The following is a 19,835-nucleotide window of genomic DNA, read 5'->3' as shown; positions in this document are numbered from 1 at the left end:
TAATAATAATAATAATAATAATAATAATAATAATATTGGCTTTACGTCCCACTAACTACTTATAAGGTTTTCGGGGACGCCGTGATGCCAGAATTTGGTTACGCAGGAGTTCTTTTACGTGTAATTAAATCTACCAACACGAGGCAGACGAATTTGAGCATCTTTAAATATCACCGGACTGAGCCAGAATCGAACCTGCGAAGTTGGGGTCAGAAAGCCAATGCCTCAATCGTCCGAGCCACTCAGCCCGGCATGCAATGATAATAGTATTAATTATTTCATAACGAAGTAATTTACAGTCACGGACAAGGCCTAAATTATAACATGTTTATATTTAAGAAAATACATAATTATGTTTATACGTAAGAATGCTATGTGTAATATCGATAAATAGTTAAGGTATTAACTGAGGGGCCTAGTTTCGCACAATAGTAGCGACAAGTTTTAAATTCCTGAGAAAATGCTCTTCCATTTCTCCCGTACCAAGTTCACACTACGCGCTTGTCATTCAATCGGAGGTTCTGTTACATAATTATTATGTCTGTACGTAAGAATGCTAGGCCTATTTGTAAAATCGCCAAATAACTGAAGTATTAACGGAGGGGCGTAGTTTTTCACATTAATAGCGACAAGTTATAAATACCTGTACAAATGCTCGTTCATTTCTCCCGTGCCAAGTTCAAACTACGCGCTTGCAATTCAATCGGAGGTTCTCCGGAGGCAAACGATTGAAGGCGCCCGGAGCCTCCGCTCCGTAAACAACCGCTCCGTTAACAGCGCTAGTTCGTATAGCGTGGTGCCTTGTTTGTTAGGCTTAAGGCAACCCCAGCTTTCGTGCTTCGAGTTGATATCTCCGCCGATTATCGTGTTTCTGGCTAGTCCTAGGAGTACGTCAATGTCGCCTGTGTTGACGGTCCTAGGGAGGGGGGGGGGGGGGGGGTACGTTGCAATGACGTTGATTAACGTCCCACGTACCAGTTGGCGTATTCTGCATGCTTCCATTGCCACTAATTCTGGAATTTCGAGCTCCATGTGTTTTAGGCCCCTTCTTACCAGGGCTGCCACGCCGCCTCTGGGTGAGGGTCTGTCGTACTTGTGTACTATGTAGCCTTTAACTGTTAGTTTCGAGCCTGGGGCGAGAAATGTCTCCGCGATTAGTGCTACATGTATTTCGTGCTTTACGGGAAAGGCTTCGAGTTCTCTTTTCTTGTTGCGTATTCCTTCGCAATTCCAAATCAGAACTCGCAGCCCGTGCGTGTTGTGTGTATTTATGTGGTGTGTATTTTGTGCAGCCATTTCAGGGAATAGAGATGAATGACTCGATGAGGTTTACTAATATCCGCAGCTACTTGAGATTCTCCTCCTCTGCCACCCTTTTTACGAAGTTTAGAATGGTGGTGATCAGGGTGGTCGGAGGTATGTTTGTGCCTAGTGACTTCAATATGTTTTCGGCTGTGTTGGTCTTTTGACCTGGAGGTTCTCGTGAGAGTTGTGGCTGGGGTGGTTGGTTTGGTGTTGTGTTAGTGGTGGTGGGCTCGGTATGGGTAGCGGATGCTTTGTGTGTGATCCTAGTTACCGTGCGCTGACTGCGAGGTGTGGAGCAGGCAGCGGGTTCTCCCTTTGGTTCCTGCTCGGGTTCCCTGGGCGTGGTCTTTGCGTCCATTTTGTTGCATTTGGTTAGGGGTTGGTCCCGCTTTGGTTGTTTGAGGCTGGATTTCTGTTGCCCGAGGATTGGGGAGGGGGGCTTGGTTGAGTTTGAGCCTCGGGTGTCTGTCTTGTCTTGTTTATTTGTTTTGTGTCTTGCCTCGGCCTGAGGGGCCGGTTCCATTAGCAGGGCCTCGATTTCCTGGTTGGCCATGTTTACCTGCAGGGCCTGGTTGGCTAGGGTGGCCTTTATTGCCTGGGCCCAGTGCACCACTCGCATATGGGGCTAAGCTGACACCCTACTTGGGAGTGACCGAACCTTTGGCACACCCTGCACTGAGTGCACGTGGCTTTAGGCCGGTAAGGGTCCACCTTCACAGCCATGCTTAGGATGATGCGCAGACTCTCCATCTTCTCCACTCCCGACTGGCCCGATAGCGTGACAAGGTAAAATGAGGCTTGTTTACTCCCCTCCCTTGTTCGCGTCCGCTGTACATCCAGGACTGGGATTTGCTCAGCAGAGATGGCGTCTGTAATCTCATTGAGCGTGTACTTGTTTTCGGGGGTTCTGAGTACATATCTCTTGGTCCTCCCATAGTTGAGCAATGTATACTGAATTTCTTGCTCGTCAAGCGCGATAGTTGCCAGGTGATAGCTTTTTTCTGAATATAGTATCAGCTGGACAGCTTCGTGTGAATCCCTCCTGGGCTTTACGAACATGTAGTTCCTTTCGCTGTGCGGGAGATATTTGAGCAGCGCAGACTCAATTTTCATTAGGTCGCTGGAGTATATGGTGATAGGGTGGTATTTCATGTCGTTGTAGCGTCTCTCGGGTTGCTGTACTGTTGAGTTTAAGGACCCTTCAGAGCGGACAGAGGCGTTGGGTTGATCGTTAGTCTGGATTTCTTTACCCTGCTTACGCTCCCTCTGGCGTGTCCTTCTGCTCTTGACTACTGCATAGCGCCCCTGCTGGCTCTCCGGTTCAGGGGCCGTGGCCTGCGGGGTGGGCGCCATGAGCTTCAGCACGGCCCTCTCCCCTCCTTCTCAGATGTTTCCTTGGTCTGGGTGATGAGAGACTCATCTATCACCAGCCTCGAATTGTCTGAGTTGGAGTCCGTGGCTGAGCCGTTCCGGTCTGTAGCCTCAAGCGAGTCCTCTAATTCTTCCCCTTGGGTGGGGTCCGCCTCATCAGGGCGTAGCCCTGGTTCCCGTTCACTCTCCTGCTCCACGTACCACTCAGTTCCGCTTTCCCTGTGCAGCGCACTTCTAGTTCGGGGCTCTGCTATAATGCTTGCCGGCCGTCTAGGTACCGCTTGCACTGGTATGTGCGTCCCTGAGGTTACTGTTGTTGTGGGGGTTGTGCGTGTTGTGGTGGTAGTGACTGTGTAAGTTGTTGGTGTGCGCGCCATGTTTGCAATGTATCGCCCTGTGAGATGGATATTCTGCTCCAGGTATAGTGCCTGCCCGTTGGTTGATGTGCCCGGTGCCAGGTTTGCTATACCTATCCGCAGTGACTTTTCCGATCTCGTACGGCGTTCGGTGAGCGTCGGGGCCTGTCCGCTATGCGGTACACTCCCCGTGCGTACCGCAGTACTGCCGTCTGAGCGCGCGGCGCTTAACGGTGTCCTTGCAGCCTGGGGGGCAGTTGGCATAGTGGCCTTTCTCCCTTTCAGGGTCTCGGTTGTGGAGCCGACGACCGGGGAATTGTGTTTAGTGAGAGGGGGAAAATTGCGCTTTGACAAGAGCGTAGTGTCGCTGGTCTGGGTGGCTACTAGCTCTTGGAGTCCTTGCAGTTCGCGAGAGCGTTGTGAGAACAGCGCTTTGTTCACGACCGGCGAAATGATGCCCGCTACTTGGGTGGATTGCTGTGATAACAGCTTCTCCGCCCTAGCGGCCATCTCTGGAAGTTCTCGGCGTTCGTAGTCTGTCTGTGAGGTTCCAGGTTCATTGACAAATTGCCCTTTCGAATGTTTGCTCTTTTGGAAAGAATGAGCCTGGTCCTGTGTGTGTGTAGTTGTGGGGAAGAGTTAGAGCGACCTAGTGAGCGCGGGGTGATCCGACACGAACGGGCCCCTGACTCACAGAATTCCCTATGTACCCCTAGGCACCGAAAAGCCGGATGGGACGAGTGTGTGTACATCTGGAAGGTCTTGACGGTCTCGGAGTAGGGCGAGCAGTGCATAGCACTCCCCGCAGCCGTTGAGAGGAGAGAGAGAGCGGAGCGAGATGCACGTAGGTCCTTCCGCTACCACAGTCGAGCTCGTCCTTCGAAGTGGTGTTGTAATTCCACCTCATTATACAGTGCAGGTTACGGTACGCTGCTTCCCTATTGGTCCGCCATGCTGTGGGGGGGGGAGGCGTTCGCTGATTGGCTGTTCTTCGGCCAATGGTTGAAGCATTGAGCAGCCCGATGTACATCGACCTGCCTTGGCGGAGACAGGCTACTGATCACCCGTTGCCTTTTCTGTTCTGCCTCGGGCATCATGTCCTTCAGGATTGAAGGCTTTCAGGAGTGGGAACCAGGCTTTGTTCACCCGTTCAGATTCCTCCTTAAGGTTTGAGCTGTTGGTTTGCTTTAGGATTTCAGTAGCTTCCTTCTGTTGCCGGGCGTGATAAGGCACAGTAGTTGATAGTAATTTAGTGTCGCTGTACTGTATGTCATGGTCTACTAACAGCGAGTGTTCAGCGACTGATGCTCTGTTTGCTTGTTCCAGCCGGCTATGTCTGTTGTGCTCCTTGAATCGTGTGGCGATGTTGCGTTTTGTAGTGCCTATGTACACCTGACCGCAGCTGCACGGGATCTGGTAGACACCTTCTGTGGAGAGAGGATGGCTCTTGTCTTTGGCAGACCTAAGTAGTGTTATTTTCCAGCTCAGAACGTAATGACCTTCTTTCCTGGAACTGCAAACTTTCATTCCCTCCTTGTTTTGGCACGATACACAAAAATACAGTGGAACCCGGCACTGCCAGAAGTACAGAGTTTGCCCTTCAGTCTTTTCACACAGTCTTTTGATTTTCACTTCGTTGTCGAGCAACAGTTGTTATGATAGATAAATCTTTCTTCAACAGTTGTGGGGAGCGTGATTAGTTCAGTGGTTTAGCTACTGGCTTGACACCCGCAAGGGTGAGGTTCAAATCCAGATCGATATTTTCATCTCAAAATAATCACGTAGCGCCAGAAGAGCATCCAGTCTTAAAACACCAGCCAAAACCAAAATGAGCATGGGTGGCTCCAGCGACCCCAGAAATAACTGGGATAAGCTGAATAAAGTTTAATTTGATTTTTTCTTCAGCCGTCGAGTAATGGCGAACAAGTAGGTCATCCTTGGAATTAGGCTCAAATGTTACAATCTTTTTGCCAAAGAACGCTGACCGCTCTTAAAAGCGGGAACATTGTATTGCTGTAATCCAGGCTTTACTATGTGACACATGGATATCGCTATTTAGAGAAGGGGATGGGGAGAGGTCGTCGTGTTCTGAGCCAGACTATATTCTTTGTCCAACCCTTGTCCCGTTTGTCTCCGAGGTCGCGTATGAGGTGAGATGAATCTGTTGTGGTGGGTTTTTATGATCGGATGCCCTTCCTTACGTCAGCCTCATCAGAGGAGTTAATGAGATGAAATGAACGACGAGATATATGATAGTAGGAAGGGAGAGGGTGAAACCAAACCCGGTGCCGGCGCATAGTCTACTCCTGCCGAATAGCACCAAGGGGTCTGTTCAAGGTTTCACATCTCCATCTGATAGACGAATCACCATCAACAGCGTCATATGCCCTCACTCCATATGAACACTGCAGAGAGGTTTGGAATTTAATCCAGGTTTTTGACACGCAATCTAGTGGTTATAAATTGTATACCGCTACCTCCCCTACCCTATCGTACAACATTCTGATGGTGAATTTTTTTCGACCAACGGGACTCGAACCGGATATTCACGGTGTCAGACCGTTTAGACTTCAACGCCTTAACGACCATGGCCACCAGATAAAGCATACTGTATTTATGAAACTGAAAAATGTTCTTCAGCAAACCTAATACAGTCAGGTTCAGAGGAGAAAAAATATGTTGTTCAGGGAAATGAAAAATGAAATGGAGTACGGCTTTTAGTGCCGGGAGTGTCCGAGGACATGTTCGGCTCGCCAGATGCAGATCTTTCGATTTGACTCCCGTAAGCGACCTGCGCGTCGTGATGAGGATGAAATGATGATGAAGACGACGCATACACCCAGCCCCCGTGCCAGACAAATTAACCAATGATGATTAAAATTCCCGACCCTGCCGGGAATCGAACCCGGAACCCCTGTAACCAAAAAACAAGCACGTTAACCATTTAGCCATGGAGCCGGACTTTGTTCTGGAGAAGAGGATGGATGAGAAAACAAGGAACTTGGGACATGTAAGTAAAAACAATGCCAAACTCAACTACGGAACTCGCCAGTCCACGCTCCCAATTTGAGGATGGTGGTAGTGATTAATGTTTTAAGAGGAATACAACTGGGCAACCAGCTTCTATTAATCACAGAGAAAATGGAAGAGGTCCGACTCTTCGAAGAGTGAAGGTACAGGTAAAAGAAAGAGAAGGGCCACGAAGGACGTGAAAATGAAAGACTCCCTAAGGTCTCAGAAATCTAATACCGTCGGGGTCGGAAAAGAACAACAGAGATCGGTTAGGGAATAATAATAATAATAATAGTAATAAGTGAAATTAGGATAAGATAAGATAAGATAAGACAAGTGGAAGCAATGCCAGACAACCGAGCTCGATAGCTGCAGTCGCTTACGTGCGGCCAGTATCCAGTAATCGGGAGATAGTGGGTTCGAGCCCCACTGTCGGGAGCCCTGAAGATGGTTTTCCATGGTTTCCCATTTTTACACCAGGCAAATGCCGGGGCTGTACCTTAAGGCCACAGCCACTTCCTTCCAATTCCTAGTCCTTTCCTATCCCATCGTCGCCATAAGACCTATTTGTGTCGGGGCGACGTAAATCAAATAGAAAAAAAGAGCAATGCCAGACTCAGCTACAGGACTCGTGGTCACCAACCCATGCTCCCAAGATGAAAGCCCCTGGATCCCCTTTTAGTTTTACGGGAGGTAGGGGATACCGCGGATGTATTCTACCGCTCCCATCCACTAGGAATCCGCATGTGATGCTGATCGTGAGAAATTGGGAAAAAGCCAGGAATAATAATGGTAGCAATAACAATAGTTGTTTTGTGGAGTTACAGTGACATTTGTACTCTGTTTATCCGGATTTTGGGGAATAAATGATCGCCTATCCCTCAGCTAGAAATGGTTCGGAATGACGATAGCAACAGCATGAAATGCTCTTTTGAGCTCACTATGACAGAATCATGTTTAGTTTCCTTTAATGTTGTTGAGAACATAACATTTTGATGAGTAGGTTCTATACCGCAATAATCACGCCGCGCATTCTTTGTGAGTCAGGTGTTCGTTGGTGTCAAGTTCCTCAACCATCACGGGATAAGATAAGAATAACTATTACTCACGATACCTTTGGACAATAACACTAACAGTCTCGTGACGAGGTATAGTCACCTCAAAATACAGAGATATCCCTTACGAAGTCAATCATTGACTAGGGTTTCAATATAGGATATCGTAAAATACACTGACTGACAGAGCAAATGCAACACCAAGAAGGAGTGGTCAGAACTTTATGCCAATTGCAGGGTAGACTGACGTCACTGAGGTATGCTCATGATGTGAAATGCGCCGCTGTGCTGCGCACGTAGCGAACGATAAATGGGACACGGCGTTGGCGAATGGCCCACTTCGTACCGTGATTTCTCAGCCGACAGTCATTGTAGAACGTGTTGTCGTGTGCCACAGGACACGTGTATAGCTAAGAATGCCAGGCCGCCGTCAACGGAGGCATTTCCAGCAGACAGACGACTTTACGAGGGGTATGGTGATCGGGCTGAGAAGGGCAGGTTGGTCGCTTCGTCAAATCGCAGCCGATACCCATAGGGATGTGTCCACGGTGCAGCGCCTGTGGCGAAGATGGTTGGCGCAGGGACATGTGGCACGTGCGAGGGGTCCAGGCGCAGCCCGAGTGACGTCAGCACGCGAGGATCGGCGCATCTGCCGCCAAGCGGTGGCAGCCCCGCACGCCACGTCAACCGCCATTCTTCAGCATGTGCAAGACACCCTGGCTGTTCCAATATCGACCAGAACAATTTCCCGTCGATTGGTTGAAGGAGGCCTGCACTCCCGGCGTCCGCTCAGAAGACTACCATTGACTCCACAGCATAGACGTGCACGCCTGGCATGGTGCCGGGCTAGAGCGACTTGGATGAGGGAATGGCGGAACGTCGTGTTCTCCGATGAGTCACGCTTCTGTTCTGTCAGTGATAGTCACCGCAGACGAGTGTGGCGTCGGCGTGGAGAAAGGTCAAATCCGGCAGTAACTGTGGAGCGCCCTACCGCTAGACAACGCGGCATCATGGTTTGGGGCGCTATTGCGTATGATTCCACGTCACCTCTAGTGCGTATTCAAGGCACGTTAAATGCCCACCGCTACGTGCAGCATGTGCTGCGGCCGGTGGCACTCCCGTACCTTCAGGGGCTGCCCAATGCTCTGTTTCAGCAGGATAATGCCCGCCCACACACTGCTCGCATCTCCCAACAGGCTCTACGAGGTGTACAGATGCTTCCGTGGCCAGCGTACTCTCCGGATCTCTCACCAATCGAACACGTGTGGGATCTCATTGGACGCCGTTTGCAAACTCTGCCCCAGCCTCGTACGGACGACCAACTGTGGCAAATGGTTGACAGAGAATGGAGAACCATCCCTCAGGACACCATCCGCACTCTTATTGACTCTGTACCTCGACGTGTTTCTGCGTGCATCGCCGCTCGCGATGGTCCTACATCCTACTGAGTCAATGCCGTGCGCATTGTGTAACCTGTATATCGGTTTGAAATAAACATCAATTATTCGTCCGTGCCGTCTCTGTTTTTTCCCCAACTTTCATCCCTTTCGAACCACTCCTTCTTGGTGTTGCATTTGCTCTGTCAGTCAGTGTAATTCAGTTCAGTTTGCGGTAATAATGATACTTATGTTCTTTGCCAGTGAACGACGCAATGCAGTACAACATAGTGCAATATGAATTGAAGAACTAAACTTTAGAGGTCCAGATCCACTAATTAGAACTAGTTTATCTCAAAATACATTTTTGCTATGTGTTTTACGTAGCTCTGACTACGACTGGTCTTATGACGATAATGGCATAGCATACGGACGGACTTGGAATAAAACAACCCTAGCCTTGATGAAGCCACTGCCCTAGTATTCTTGACCATTGATAGAGCTCTTACATTCAAAATCCATTGTAAGAGCAATAAAATAAAAATCTCACAAAACAATCTTATTCGCAAATTGCAGGGTCACAATGGGGTTCTCATCCTCAAACAATCCGAAGTTCAGCAATGGCACTGTGTTTTTCTGCTGCTGAATTTGCTTCTCCAGTCTGGTACAGTTCATCCCATGTCAAACAGGTAGATACGGTACTCAATGATACCTGGAAGTTGATTACAGGTTGCTTAAAGCCTACTCCTACAGATAAGCTTTATTACCTGGCTGGAATTGCGCCACTGTAGAGAGTAGCTACCAAAGGGAAATGCTTTAAGTGGAACAGAACAGCACCCACCCACTGAACGGACATAGCAACGTCTGAGATTCCGGAAAAGCTTACTGAGGACGTCTGAGGTTTTGCCGTCTCACCAGAGAAGGCATGGCTGGAGATGTGGAAGCAGAGGACCCCGCACCTCCGTGGATGGATGCCAGTAGCTGAGCAGTTACCATCTCGACAAAATGAAAGCCGGCTGTTGTGGAAGTCCCTGAGCAAGCTGCGATCGGGAGAGGGAAGATTCAGGAATAACGTGAAGAAATGAGGGTTCAGCACTAGTGATACAAGATGTGAATCTGGACAAGAACAAACCTCCAGCCACATCCTTCAGTGCCTTCTGTGCCCATAATCTTGTACAGAGGATGATCCCCTACAAGCCACTCCGAGTGCATTGGACATTGCAAAATACTGGGCATGTGTAATATGATCTCACATGTTATGTTTGTATACTTCAAACTGACTTGTACATTAACTGTAAATTTGTATATTTTCGACTTGATAATAATAATAATAATAATAATAATAATAATAATAATAATAATAATAATAATAATAATAATAATAATAATAAGGGCCCAGATGTTTATGCAGTAATAGGTTAGAATGCAAACTTATTGAAGCGAGTAATAAGTAGAGTCTACCCGCACGACGGTAATGCTATGACGTTTGCATAAACATTAGGGGTTCAGCCCATTTGAACCCCTAGAATTTATGTTACTCCCACTACATTACGTTAGAGCGGGCTAGTCGACATTTCCTACTAACAAAAGTATTTAGTAACAAAATTAACTTCTTAAGATCTAAATGCGTAAATGATTATATCTGGGGGAATGGAATCGTGCTATGATGGTGTTAGGCTGGAATTTCGTCAGAGCGGATCACACCACCCGCCATGTCCTTGAATTTGTGGCTAGTACAGACAGTATCTGCTCTTCTTATTGTATATTGTCGGAGGGGAGGAAGCCTACTCGCTCACCAGACAAACGCTTACTACCTACAGTTGCGGCAACCTATCAAGAAATATTTATTGTGTGAGTATGTAGTAAGGACCGAAAATGGTCAAGTTTGTCGAATCCGATACAACAATATCATTTCGTGATTTTTTTTTTACGTTAGAAACGTAGTTTATGTTGTATGTAACATCTTTACGGAAATGATGGACGTTATCAGTGATTTTATCTAGGCCTTTATCAAAAATTTAAAAACTGCTGTTGAGGAGAAGACTTTTCTAAAGGACCATGCTAAGGACTTCGAGATCAACAATGTAAAGACAGGTAGCGTAAGTGTGATAATACATGTGAGGGGCCTAGTATCAAACATGGACAAAAGCCATTTTGTTAATTTTTCAGTAGAGCCAAATTTTCGTTTATCTATGTTAAACCCCCGTTATATGTGTGAAAAATTTTTCGTGTCATATTTCCAGCCCTACGAACAAGAAAATCATGGTTGACACTGAGGAATTTCAGTCTAAGTCAATGTAAACCACGTTCAAATATGACGATGTCCATTTCTGAAACCGAGATTGGCTTTTGTCCATTTTTGATACAAACATCCATGTAATTGTTCACTTTTGAAACGACTATCCCAATATTTGAAAAAAAAGTTGCAGGATGACACGGAAGTAAACTTCCATTTTAAAAGAAATATAATTAAAATATGAAAGAAATAAGCCTATTCTTATACTTTGTTGACATTTTTAACATTCATTTCAGTTCTTACTTCACTGTATTTCTGGGCAAATAACCTCTGGTTCATCACAGGGGTCTTCAAAACAATCACATTCATAAATAATCATTAACAGCTTGTTCATTTTCACTACAAATGTTCTTATTGATGACTTCGATATACCACTTAAGAGAGGCATTAATTTCCTATCTTTTCCATAGTGCTTTCCTAGTAATATGTAAACATCTTTTTCTGTGGGTTTACATTCATGCCAATATCAGATGTTAAGGATTCTTTAACATTAGACTTACCTGTCATGCTTTCGTGATCTTACGCTCAATACCTGTTTCCAAATAGTAGCCTACCTCACCTTTAACTACAACATTACCTCTTTTCGTGCTCCTGAGTACAATTCTTTTATACTGTGAAATTTTGAAATAAAGTTGATTTGCGGATTTCAGATAAATCTGTGCTTGTTCTTTCCAATTCAGTGGTTCCAAGGTTTGTGCAATCACTTTCGTTGTACCGTACATTTTGAACACCTCAAGATATTCGTCAGGACTTACTATGGTCGTCATCTTATTAAGGTCTTTCTCAACGAGTCCAAAAATCATATCTGGAGGCAAATATGAGTGTCCAGTAACTGGAAATACCAGTTTTAATTTGTCAACAGAGGATGGTGCATGCGTTGTAAGCCACTTTGCACACATCTCCAAAATATTACTGTTTTTATTTTGGCCGGCGCAGCCATCAGCAATCAACTTGACTGAAGTGAACTTATTGACAACCGCTGATGCTATTTCGTTTGATGATTTCTTTCCCTCAGTCTCCAGCCACGTATAAACAGACACATTATCAGGGCGCAGTTTGCTTTGAGATGTGCCTATTACAACAGACAGATTGTAACAGTAGAGTTGTCTGGAATAATACGCCGACTGATCACTTAATTTTGGCAAAACGAGGTTCTTTTGGCAATCATAGGACATTAAAAAACAGTCCTCCTCTTTTTTCCTTAAGATGTCGATAAAAATTCTCTGGTCGCCATGACAGTTTGATGTCACTTGGAGCAATATGATTGGCTGAAACGTTCATGTCCGTTTTTGATACAAACTACGTCTGGAGGTGTCCGATTATGAAAGAAACTGCGTATTTCTATGTTAAAAATTACGTACAAATATTCGTTTATGGAAGACACGGACCACTAATTCAGGAAGAGCATTAAAAATGCTATAAGGATCAATCCTTAACTCAATTTTGATATAGGTGGCGCATGTCCATGTTTGATATTAGGCACCTCATGTGACCTCCCAAGAGTAAAGGCAGGAGAAGGCAAAATATCGAAACTTAGCAGCAAATGATCCTCTTTCGAAAATAACGCGTCAGCTTATTTATATTTTTTCCCCTCAATCTTAAGTAATGGCGTTGAAATTAAATTGGTATTTTAAAAACTGTCCGCCTCTGTGGTGTAGTGGTTAGTGTGATTAGCTGCCACCCCCGGAGGCCCGGGTTCCATTCCCGGCTCTGCCACGAAATTTGAAAAGTGGTATGAGGGCTGGAACGGGGTCCACTCAGCCTCGGGAGGTCAACTGAGTAGAGGTGGGTTCGATTCCCACCTCAGCTATCCTGGAAGTGGTTTTCCGTGGTTTCCCACTTCTCCTCCAGGCGAATGCCGGGATGGTACCTAACTTAAGGCCACGGCCGCTTCCTTCCCTCTTCCTTGCCTATCCCTTCCAATCTTCCCATCCCCCCACAAGGCCCCTGTTCAGCATAGCAGGTGAGGCCGCCTGGGCGAGGTACTGGTCATACTCCCCAGTTGTATCCCCCGACCAAGAGTCTGAAGCTCCAGGACACTGCCCTTGAGGCGGTAGGGGTGGGATCCCTCGCCGAGTCCGAGGGAAAAGCCGAACCTGGAGGGTAAACAGATGATGATGATGATTTTAAAAACTAAGCATGACGTGCACATTTGAAGTTTGTAACTATTCTTCTCAGTAATTGATAATGACACTTCCTGGTATTGGAGTTGGTGTCTTGAACTTTTTCTTTTTAATCTATTTTACGTTGTTATGATCGATGTTGGTAAAAGTTTATGATTTTCAACTTTGCTAGGGGCTGCCTGGCCGAGGCGGTAAAGGCGTGCTCGGTTCGCCCGGAAGGACATGGGTTCGAATCCCCGTCAGGAAGTCTTAAAATTTAAGAAACGAGATTTCCACTTCCGGAGGTGCATATGGCCCTGAGGTTCACTCAGTCTACACAAAAAAAATGAGTGCCAGGTTAATTCCTTGGGGGCAAAGGCGGCCGGGCGTAGAGCTAACCACTCTACCCCATCACGTGCCGAGGTTAACAATGGTGGAAGCCTTTACCTTGCACTCCTCCAAGGGCCTTCATGGCCTCTACGGAGGTGACTTAGCTTTTTGCTTTGCAACTCTGTTGGTTGTAGGATTATGTACGTTCGTTCGTAATCTCTTTACCTTCCAGGGTCGGTTTTTCCCTCGGACTCAGCGAGGGATCCCACCTCTACCGCCTCAAGGGCAGTGTCCTGGAGCTTCAGACTCTGGGTCGGGTGATACAACTGGGGAGGTTGACCAGTACATCGCCCAGGCGGCCTCACCTGCTATGCTGAACAGGGGCCTTGTGGGGGATGGGAAGATTGGAAGGGATAGACAAGGAAGTAGGAAGGAAGCGGCCGTGGCCTTAAGTTAGGTACCATCCTGGCATTTGCCTGGAGGAGAAGTGGGAAACCACGGAAAACCACTTCCAGGATGGCTGAGGTGGGAATCGAACCCATCTCTACTCAGTTGCCCTCCCGAGGCTGAGTGGACCCCGTTCCAGCCCTCGTACCACTTTTCAAATTTCGTGGCAGAGCCGGGAATCGCACCCGGGCCTCTGGGGGTGGCAGCTAATCACACTAACCACTACACCACAGAGGCGGAGGATTATGTACATGGGTCGAATATATGTTCGTATTTTAAATATATTTTAGACGATAAAAAGGTTTGTAGTTTTGTGACTTTTAACTTTGTAATTGCAGTTAATGTTGAATATAATAGTTCTTTTTTACGGAAACTTTTTTTTTGCTAGGGGCTTTACGTCGCACCGACACAGATAGGTCTTATGGCGACGATGGGATAGGAAAGGCCTAGCAGTTGGAAGGAAGCGGCCGTGGCCTTAATTAAGGTACAGCCCCAGCATTTGCCTGGTGGGAAAATGGGAAACCACGGAAAACCATCTTCAGGGCTGCCGATAGTGGAATTCGATCCTACTATCTCCCGGATGCATTTTACGGAAGCTATGAGCATTATCAGCGTTAATTATTTTATCTAGAACTCAAGCCCATCGATTTCCCCTTGTTTCACAGCAGGCAGCAAATCTTGCCTACGTCATGTAAAATGGTCCAAGACAACCGCTAGTTAGGGTTCTGTATTACAGTCTGATTACTGTAGTTGGTCTTCGGTAAACAAATGATAAGGGCTCTGCCACCTGGACTGTGGCCCTAAATGCAGACCAGTACTGAATAAAAAAAGAAAGGAGACGTAACACTTTTTCACAATAGACCGAAGCGCCGTGGAGGAGGCGTAGCTCTATACTACAAAAACAATTTAACGGGGAAGATTATACAAACTTCGACATTATCTACTGACACCTTAATTTAATATATGTTTGTAGAACTATCTGTTGATAAGACTAAAGTACTGATTGGAGTTGTTTACAAACCACTAAAAGCAGGAAACTTCAACGACTTCGAAGAAAATTTACTAAGACTCGTACCTACCTACGAACACACGAACATGTACTCATATTTGGTGACTTTAACACAAACCTGTTAATAGACTCCATTGAAGCAAATTGTTTACAGAATATATTTACCTCTTGTAACATGTCAGTATTGCCACTTAACCCCACTCACCACGTGCACATAGCTAACGGATCCTCACACACTTTAATAGATTTACTTATCACAAACAATCCTAAGAAAATACTAAAACACGGACAAACTTCTGTACCTGGTATATCATACCACGATCTCATATATTTAGCTTATTCTTTGAAAGTTCCCAAAACAAAGCCGAAGTAGATAACCTATAGAGACATGAAAAAGTTAAATCCTCAACAATTAATACAAGATGCTAATCTCTGCCCGTGGGACGAAATACTGCACTTGACTGACAATGACGAAAAAGTAAAGAGGTTTAACACATTATTGTTGGGATTGTACTGTATAACAAACACGTACCTAAACGTACTGCTAGGGTGACTCGCAAAGCTGCTCCATGGTTATCAAATGACATTAAGTCCGCAATGGCTGAACGAGATGCACTACACAGATGTTACAAGCAGATATTATCAACTGAAGATTTTGAAAAGTACCGTGTGCTTACAAAAATATGCATACTTCCAACAATTAGCCAGTAACTCGAACACAAAAAGTACCTGGAGAAAACTCAGATCCGTAGGTATTGGGAGGCAAACTACAAACTCCAATACGCATGACATAAATCCAGATGAATTAAATGCCCACTTTACTAGAGAAATAGTTAATACCGACCCTCATATTATACAAACAACAATAAATTCTCTTCAATCTACTCCGTTACCACAACGGCCTTTGTTCAAATTTCGTAAAGTAAATGAAAATGATGTAAGAAGAAAACTAACATCTATCAAATCACAGGCAATCGGAGTGGACGACATCCCGATATCCTTCGTCGTTACCTTGATAGATGTAGTATTGCCAATTTTAACCCACATATGTAACTCACGACTTTCGGAAGGCTACTTCCCAACTGTTTGGAAGGATGCTTTCATTTTCCCAGTACCAAAAAAATCTCTAGCAAACTTTCCATCTGACTATCGACCTGTCTTTATACTTTCTTCACTTTCGAAAGTCTTAGAAAAACTCGTGCATGAACAACTACTCCAATATTTGACGCACCATTCGTTACTTGATCACTTGCAATCTGGATTTAAAAAAAGGACATGGTACATCTATTGCTCTTCTAAAAATTACGGACGACGTAAGAAAAGCAATGGACGAACGTAAAGTGACCGTGCTCATTCTCCAAGACTTCAGCAGTGATTTTGACACTATCAGTACATACATATTAATAGCGAAATTACATTCCTTCCATCTTAGCCACGCTGCTCTCAATTTATTCGCTTCCTACCTCCATAACCGACGACAGTGTATTGTCATGAATGATAAGAGAACGGAGTGGAAGTACAAAGTTAATGGTGTACCGCAAGGTTCTATACTCGGCCCCCTGTTATTTATTTTATATTTGAATGACATCTCTTCTAAGTAAAAAAACTGCAACTACCATCTCTATGCCGACGACCTTCAAATTTACTGCCACAAAAAAGTGAATGACATAAATGCAGCTATTGAAAATATGAATCGAAACTTAGAGCAGATCAGCTGTTATGCAGCTGAGAATTCTCTCTCCATCAACCCAACGAAAACACAAGCTATCATACTAGGGCAGAGAAAACTGCTTGCCCATTTACACAGTCTACAAATTCCAGTCATTCAACTAAATGGCGTTATCCCATTCTGTAAATCAGTAAAAAGCCTTGGAGTCACTATAAATGATACTTTAAACTGGGATGAGCATGTCACTAACGTATGCAGGAAAGTTCATTCATCACTTCATCCCCTTAAGATTCACCAGACCGTATTACCTCTCAACTTAAAAATAAAACTGGTTCAAACATTGATACTTCCAATTTTTAACTATTGTGATGTTTGTTGCTGAATATTGCCAGTGAACAAAATAGGAAATTGCAGAGAGCTTTAAACTCCTGCATTAGATTTATTTTTTCATTGAATTTTGCCTCGCATGTATCCCCTTTTTCATGCACAACTTTCTTGGTTAAAAGTAGAGCAGCAGAGGAATCACCATGTATCAACCCTTATCTATTGACTCTTGACTGAAAATATACCTGAATATCTCGCCAGTAATTTCCGTTTTCTATCTTCCTTTCATGACCGTGACACGCGATCTTGGACAACAATTGCAATACCTCCACATCATACAACTGCCTTCAGTAATTCTTTCCTTGTGTCGGGAGCTAGAATATGGAATGCTTTACCCCCTGAAATTAGAAATTGTTCCTCATTAATTACCTTCAAAAGACAGTCTAATGATTTCCTCTTGAATACGTAGGCTATACCATGTAGTTATATGTGAATGTGTGAGTGAATGTCTGGAGCAAATAGTTCCCAACAGTTTACATACATTTCTGTTATATTATATGAATTCCACCTAGAGTAGTTATTGAATTTATTTTTCTATTTTAGACTTAGGATGTAATCTTTTAGTTTTAGTCTATATTATCTTTTAGTTTTAGTCTATATTAAGTTATATTATTATTATATTATATACAGTGTTAAGTTTGAATATTAAGTTTGTATTCAGTATTAAGCCGCATAATGTGGTTAAGTGTAAGAGCCCTAACTTCGCCACAAATAAATAAATAAATAAATAAATAAATAAATAAATAAATAAATAAATAAATAAATAAATAAATAAATAAATAAATAAAACCTGAAATTACCGATATCCAGTGTGATTCAGTCCCTCGCGAAGCATTTAAAAATGTACCATTTTCAGAATTTTACTGAAAACGTTTTGATGAAAAGTATTCCACAATAAAAATAACGTTGAAAATGTACTTTCAATATTCGATAGCATATGTTTGCGAACAGATCTTCTACCTCTTAAAGTTGAATGAATCCAAATTAAGAAGTCAGCTTGCAGATGGACACTTTAATGGTCCGGTACGATTCAGTATTATAAGCAAAGCTTCAGTTTTTGTTTTATCCTACTGTCCCAAAAACAAAATACACATAAAACTCTAGTTCCTGATGGCCTAGGCCTACTTGTCTTCTGATTCAATAAATAGTAACCAAGCAGCTCGAAATAATTCAAATTGTCTGGTAGGTGAAATGAATTTTGAGTTCTGTAGTTACAAAATACAATAAAGTAAGCTTACGGATATTGTATAAATGCAATAGGTTTGTAAGTTACGTCATAGTTAGTCATTATCTGGACATATCATTTTCATTTACGTTTCTGTATTGAAAGTGCGGCAGAAACGTACCTAAACAATGAATCATATCAATTTGATCTTCACGTGACGTTCCAGCGGATTAGCAACCATCCCGCGCAATTTACGACACACTCATCTTATGGCGTTTGACGTGGCTTGCTAAGAGGTGGCTAGCTTGCCCTTATGATCCTGAACTCTGGTGGCCATAGTTTACACTTATGCGTTTACTAGTTCACACACACTCATCTAGAGCGCTGCAGGTGAACGGGCTACATCCAAAACCAGGAGCAGAGGGCTACATTGCTGGCAACATGCTGACGACAAATGTTATGCCAAGAGGATTTTGATGAATATCTGTAAGGCAAAGATTCTGTTTTAAGGGAAACAATCTTTGAAGCACAGCGAAATATAGGTGCTTCATTTGTAATCTCTTCTTTTCTTTCGTAATCTGTTCACCCGCCAGGGTTGGTTTTTTCCTCGGACTCAGCGAGGGATCCCACCTTTACCGCCTCAAGGGCAGTGTCTTGGAGGGTGAGACTTTGGGTCAGGGGATACAACTGGGAAGGACGACCAGTATGTCGCCCAGGCGGCCTCACCTGCTATACTGAACAGAGGCCTCGTGGGGGTGGGGAGATCGGAGAGGATAGACAAGAAAGATGGAAGGAAGCGGGTGGGGCCTTAAGTTAGGAACCATCCCAGCCTTTGCCTGGAGGAGAAGTGAGAAACCACCGAAAATTACTTCGATGATGGCTGAGGTGTGAATCCCCACCCTACTCAGTTGACCTCTCGAGACTGAGTGGACTCCGTTCCAGCCATCGTACCACTTTTCAAATTTCGTTGCAGAGCCGGGAATCGAACCCAAGGCTCCGGGGAGTGGCAGCTAGCTACACTAACCATCACGCCACAGGTTGCCATATTATATTCCTTCGTTCGTTCGTTCGTTTGTTCGTTCGTTCGTAATCTGTTTACCCTCCAGGGTCGGTTTTTCCCTCAGACTCAGCGAGTGATCCCACCTCTACCGCCTCAAGGGCAGTGTCCTGGAGCTTCAGACTCTGAGTCTGGGGATGAAACTGGGGAGGATGACCAGTACCTAGCCCAGGTGGCCCCACCTGCTATGCTGAACAGGGGCCTTGATAGTATACTCACTAGAAGGAAAAAAAAATATTACATCATAAAATAGCCTAATACATACTCCAGTATGTACGTACAACCACGATGTTGTCAGCAGCATACTGGGTCTGCACCCCTCCCACTGTACCAGCAGTGCATTTGAGAGGCAGACATCAAAAACAATAGATCCAGAACAGTTAAGTGGGCAAAAATATCATACTTATTTGACGGATACACTCACTAGAAGGAAAAAATATTACAACACAAAGTTGCCCAATATATCTATCTATATAAATACAATCGTAAGGACCATGTGTCTGTACATTGACTATTTTGGCGAAATTTCCGTACAGTTATCCGTTTCAGGTGTAATAATGACCATTTTCATATTTTTTTAGCTTTGGTGTCTGTTAGTCTGTAACTTTGAAAACTTCTTTCTTAATCTGCTCACCCTCCAGGGTTGGTTTGTCCCTCGGACTCAGCGAGAGATCCCACCTCTACCGCCTCAAGGGCAGTGTCCTGGAGCTTCAGACTCTGGGTCGGGGATACAACTGGGGAGAGTGACCAGGCGGCCTCGCCTGCTATGCTGAACAGGGGCCTTACGGGGGAATGGGAATATTGGAAGGGATAGACAAGGAAGAGGGAAGGAAGCGGCCGTGGCCTTGAGTTAGCTACCATTCCGGCATTTGCCTGGAGGAGAAATGGGAAACCACGGAAA

This window comes from Anabrus simplex, chromosome 3 (assembly GCF_040414725.1).
Source record: "Anabrus simplex isolate iqAnaSimp1 chromosome 3, ASM4041472v1, whole genome shotgun sequence".
NCBI lineage: Eukaryota > Metazoa > Arthropoda > Insecta > Orthoptera > Tettigoniidae > Anabrus > Anabrus simplex.
The sequence above is the reverse complement of the archived record's forward strand: the minus strand, read 5'-3'. Positions refer to the sequence as shown.